General features: G+C 37.6%; 1 protein-coding gene across 1 annotated transcript in view; it reads right to left on the reverse strand.

The window, feature by feature from the left end:
* Positions 1-6,000, reverse strand: part of COL22A1 (collagen type XXII alpha 1 chain) — a 506,948-nt gene that overhangs the window by 354,438 nt on the left and 146,510 nt on the right. The gene's annotated exons all lie outside the window — the stretch shown is intronic.

Consider the following 6,000-nt stretch of genomic DNA (forward strand, 5'->3'; position numbering starts at 1 on the left):
AGGATAATGGTACTTATAACAGAAAGAGAGAAGTTAGGGGAAAGGGTGAGATGTGTTTGTGTGTGTGTGTGTGTGTGGGGGGTGGATTCTGTTTTAGATTTGTGGAATTGGAGATGTCTGTGGGAACATAAATGCTCAACTGGCAAATGGTGATAAAGGAAGGAAATTCAGGAAAAGATTCAGGCTAGATAGAGTACCTAGGAACCATTTGCAGGGAGATAAGAATAGAATCCATGATAAATTGTTAGATCAGAAGAGACAAGGAGTAGAGAGAGCAAGGAAGAGACAGCTTCAGGGACTATTCATAGATAAAACATGAGGAGGAAGAAAATGGATGTTCATCCAGCAAAGGAAATTCCAAATGAGTAGTCAGACAAGTAGGCGGAAAGCTAAAGGGATCATTGTCACAAAGAGCCAGGGAAGAAGTATCGAGAAGAGTGGGCGATGGTATTAGTGATGCAACAATTACTGTGATTCTCTTATCTATTATTTTAAGCTGTATGACTTTGGATGGGCCACTTCAGCACTTTTCTCACCTATAAAGTAGAGACAATAATACTTGACAGGGCTGTTATGAAAAAAATCATTAATATGATAATTGTAATTACTAATAGCTACTATAATGTAATAATCACACAACAGTATAATTAAGCAATTAAGCAACATGACAAAGAAAAAAAAGCTAACTTTGGAGTGAGGAAGAGCTAGTTTCAAAGAATGCTTCAGACCCAAAGAGTATTTGTAACAAATCACTTAACCTCTCCATGTTCTAGTTGACTATCTAAGATTAATTTATAGAAAAGTTGCCAATCTAAATGTATTTTGAGAGTGTTTTCTCACTGTAAGTTTCCTATTTCAATGAAATTATAGCTTTTCAATCTTTCTCTCTTTCTCTCTCTCTCTCTCTCTCTCTCTCTCTCTCTCTCTCTCTCTCTCTCTCTCTCTCTCTTTTCTCTCTATGTCTCTGTGTCTATCTGTCTGTCTCTACTCCTCTGCAAAATAAATTAGAAGCAGAAATGGCACTAGAACCTAGGTTTCCTCCAGCTAGCCAAATGCTCTTTCCAATAAACTACAATGTCTTACCTGTGGGTCAGATTCGTACCTTAAAAAACAACAGAAAACAAAGACCTACATTGCTGGCTTATATTTTTATCTTAAGTTCAATCATCACTAGACTTCCTGGTTATTTTCTAATCATCTTATGTCTAGCCAATCCTTCCCTAAGGAGCTATCAGTGGTTACCAAGTCAGACTGTGGGAGTTGGACCTAAGTTTTTAACATAGGCTCCAATACCAAGCAACCCTGTAGAATTTTAGTGCTGAGCTCATTTTGGCAGAGGGAGAGAAGAATGAAAGAAAAGTCAGACAAGGGGAGGACAGAAGAGTCTGCAAATAAGATATAAAAGGAGATCACAGAATAATGAGGTGGCGAGGGATTCTAGACCTATTCCAGATGGCAAGAAAGTGAGTGGCAAAAGACCAAGTATATCCCACCAGGTTTCCTGAAAAGAGAGAATTCAGACCATGGAGAGAGCCAGGAAGCAGAAATTGTCAGGGAGGAGAAATATCTAAACCAGTTCTTGACAATAACCAGGATCCCTCTCTGCAACCATTTACCTTGATGAAATAAGTTGGCTAAGAAATCCATCTTCAGAGTGAGTGGCCAACTCCTATTGTTCCTAAGAACAAATTGGGGAACTGGCCACTGAGGTCACACTGCAAAGATCAACTCTTTGTTTTAAAGAACTTTAATACTATGGCCACAGTGAAGACATATAGACTATTGATTTTATAAGGGAATTGTTCCAATTCGTTCACCTAAATGTAGGGGTTTTCTCTGGTACTGTATGTCAAAGATCCTTGAATATAAATGACAATCCCATTTTTGAATTATTATAATAATAATAATTGACACTCATATAGTGTTTTAAAGTTCGTGAAATGCTTTAGAATAACACTATCTCACTGGAAACTGAATAACAATAGTGAGGTAAGAGCTATAGGTATGAGTTGTTTGTTAAATTTTACTTTTCCAGTTAATGCAATTTAATATTTTCTCATTCCCATCTCAACCCCTTTCTTGAAAGTTGTCAGTCAGTAGTCAATGAACTTTTATTTACTTACCATTTGTCAGTCCCTGTTAATCACTAGTGATGTAAATAAAGGCAAAAAACCATCCCTGCTCTGAAGGAATGTCATATTCTAATAGGGAGAAACATGCAACAACTATTTACAAGTAAGGTAAATACAGGATAAATTGGAAATGATGAACAGAGGAAAGGCACTGCAATTAAGTGGAAGGAGAGAAGAAAACAAAATCCCTGTAACAAATATGCAGTCAAGCAATATAAAGTCCTTTACTGGCCATCTCCAAAAATATATGTCACTGTTTCATGGCCTTAATTAACACCTCAAAGACCAATGATATCCTTTTGCCCTCTTCTACTCCAAATGTGCTAAAGCCACTTTAAATTCAATCCTTCCAAAACAGAACTCATCATCTTCCTTTTCAAATGCACTCTTCTTTCTAGCTTCCTAAGTCAAAACTCTAGTCATCCTTCCATTCCCTTGAGCTCAAAGCCTGGGTATCTTCTTGGACCCTTTCTTTCACTTGACTTCCTACAGTCAGTCAGTCCTCAATACCTGTTGTTGTTATCCTTTGAAATTCCCCTTGAATACCTCCCCACCTACTCCCATTCTGAATCAACAACCAATTCCAAACCCTTATCATCCTCCACTTCAATCAGTCCTCCCAGTCTCCATAACACCTAAGATCATTTTCATTTTAAAGTTGGGGGAGGGGGAATTAAAAGACTGAAAATTAAAGATTGGAAAAGTAGGATGTGATTGAAAAGTGTAAGGTATTTAGAGCAGATTCAACAGCTTAGAACAGATCTATCTTCCTTTATAGCAGAGCTTAGACCTATGAAAGGCCTTTCCTCATCCTCCATTATTAGTATTCTTTTTGGATAATGCTTTGTATTTACTTTGCTGTGCATAGTTTGTTTCCTCCACTAACTTTTTGATCAGAGATTATTTCATCATTGTCTTTGTAGTCTGGTTACAGGGAGCAGGGGTTAAGGGACAGGTATCAAGCTGAAATTCCTCACAAGACAAAGATAAATTTTTCAAATGTCTCCATGGTCTAATATTAATTATTATATTGTCATGGTGGCCTTCAGGCATAGAATTTCCAGAGCACTTTATCTAGTTCCACTTCTTTATTCCTTTTTTAACTTCAGGCAAGTCATTTGACCTCTGTATGAAATGAAAGGAGAGCCTAGATGGTCTTTGAGATCTCTTCATTGTCTTGATTTAGAAGCCCTCAAATCCTACTTTTACTATGTTTATTTACATCCTTAGTTCTTTGGATCTTCATAACAATCTAATAAGATGGACACTGTTGCTTTTGTCATTCTCATTTTAATTTTCTTTTTAAAATATTTTTATTTTTTTTAAAACCCTTGTACTTCGGTGTATTGTCTCATAGGTGGAAGAGTGGTAAGGGTGGGCAATGGGGGTCAAGTGACTTGCCCAGGGTCACACAGCTGGGAAGTGGCTGAGGTCGGGTTTGAACCTAGGACCTCCTGTCTCTAGGCCTGACTCTCACTCCACTGAGTTACCCAGCTGCCCCTTTATTTTTATTTTTGAGAGGAATACTGAAAAAACAACCAGAGGCTACTTGGTGACCTTTCTCACTACCATCTTCTCAGAAATAGACACCTCCAATTTATAGATGTATGTGCTAAGGTTAAGAGAGATCAAATGACTTGTTCATGGCAGTAAATCTTATATATGATGAGCTAAGATTGAAATCCACATCTTCTGACTCCAAGTTGAGCACTCTTTCTACTTCATGGCATTTTCTCATGATGATATTATTTTGTTTCAATTAACATCCAATATGGCAAGGCACTTGAGCTTAAGGGTGAGTAAAGGTTCTGGTCTAGCATCAGTTTCTGGTATAAAGATTAAATCAATTCCATCTAACAGAACACTATAAATTCTGGCCATTGGTCAGTCGCTCATTCAAACCGTGGGAAAAAAGAGGGCCCTGACTAGGTAGCATTATTAAGTTTCATGAAGAGGAAGCATTTTTCTGGGGTGAGGAGTGTCACAAATTAAAAGAATAGTCACAGATGGCAGATGGCTTATATTACCTGCAATTACCACCCCAAAGATCAAAAGCCTGCCCCACTCATTTGGTTTCAAAAATTCCAAAAGTTTTCCCACTGAGAAAGATCTTCAAGTGACTCTGAAATACTGTAAGAACCTTAATCATAGCATCTGTTTCTTTAGCAATTTTATAGGCACAATGCTCTTTCACAATTGTTATAGTTTCTTCCTCATAAAAGCAACCCTATGGTTGGTGAACAGGGATTATTATTCCCATTTTAAATATGAGAAAGCAGCTTGTCCAAGGTAACACCAGTAGAATAGACTCCTGTGTTGTCTCTTCCCCACTTCTTTCTCTTGCTCTCATACCAGCTTTATAAGAATAAGGAGAGAGACAATGACTAAAACTGAGATTTAATTTGTTTAGAAAACTCTCAGTTAAGAAAACTTCTCTAAAAAAGAAACAAAACCCTTACATTTTGTCTTAGTAACAACTCTAAGACGAAAGGGCAAGGGGTAGGTAGATGGGGTTAAGTATTTGTCCAGGGTCACACAGCTAGAAACTATCTGAGGTCAGATTTGAAGCCAGGTCCTCCTGACTCCAAGACTGGCTCTCTATCCCTTTGAACCACCTGGTTGCCCCAAGGAAAGTTCAACAAATGTATGCTGTAACCTTCTCTTAAACTTATTAATTTTCTAGAATATTAATAATTGAAGTGACTTGCTTAGAGTCCTAGAGCCAATATATGCCATATGAGGGAATTGAGCCCAGATCTTCCTGGTTTTGAGGATCGCTCTCTTACATTTCTATAGCACTTACAAAAGCACTTTTGCTCATAATTCTCTGGTCTAGAAACCACATATATTCAGTCCCCATCTTCAATTTTACAGTTGAGGAAATTGAAGCTTAAAGGGTAAAGTGACTTACCTAGATCTTAGATGAAATATTTGGGGCTCAAACCTTATTTGTATATTGATTATAAGTCCACTGCTTTTCTGTGCCTATGTCACAATTAATGGTTGACTTATTCTTCACTTTACTTTGGGAACCCTAGCATTGTCACCATGTAATCAGCTTATCATTTCTGATTTGGGAGTACCATCTAATGATGCAACTTGAATCCCATCTATCCCTGCTCATCCTGTACAACTCTTGACCATGACTTTTCCAAGTTTGATTCTTGGAGACTATGCAACATGCCTCTCTGCCTTATTCTTGAAATCATAAGGGTAAAACAGGTCATTGTAACAGTCCATAATTTTTCTTACACTTGCCAAAAGAACTGACCATCTTCTCTAATCATAAAATGCCTAGATGAGGACATTATGCAGAGTTATACAGAGTTCTTCACATGGCGCAACCTGTTCACCTCAACATTCTCCTCTCCAACACCCTCTGTGCATGCTCTTCTTTAGTTCTTCAGAAACTATGGTATCATGGTCTCTTTGATATACAACACTGGTAAAATTTATGTAAGAAGCAACACACATAAGGGAGTGGTGGCCAGTGGTAAAACTTTGTTCTGGAAAGTTACCATTATTCTTGAGCTCACATATGGATAGATGGATTATGTCTGGTCTTAGACACTTACTAGTTGTGTGACCTTGACCAAGTCATTTAAATTCTATCTGCCTGAATTTTCTCAAATACAAAAATGGGTATAATAAGGTCAAAATCACAAGACTGTTATAAGGATCAGCAAAATGATATTTTAAAATATTTAGTAGAGAATTTATTGCCCTTATCCGGAGCTGGACATGGAATTGGAGGAGGAAATAGTACTATGTAGAAGTACGATAGCTATAGAGATGTGACTTGGAAATGAGTGGGAAGTTGGAGAGAGAGAGAGAGAGAGAGAGAGAGAGAGAGAGAGAGAGAGAGAGA

This window comes from Gracilinanus agilis, chromosome 1, assembly GCF_016433145.1.
Source record: "Gracilinanus agilis isolate LMUSP501 chromosome 1, AgileGrace, whole genome shotgun sequence".
In the NCBI taxonomy this organism is placed as follows: Eukaryota; Metazoa; Chordata; class Mammalia; order Didelphimorphia; family Didelphidae; genus Gracilinanus; species Gracilinanus agilis.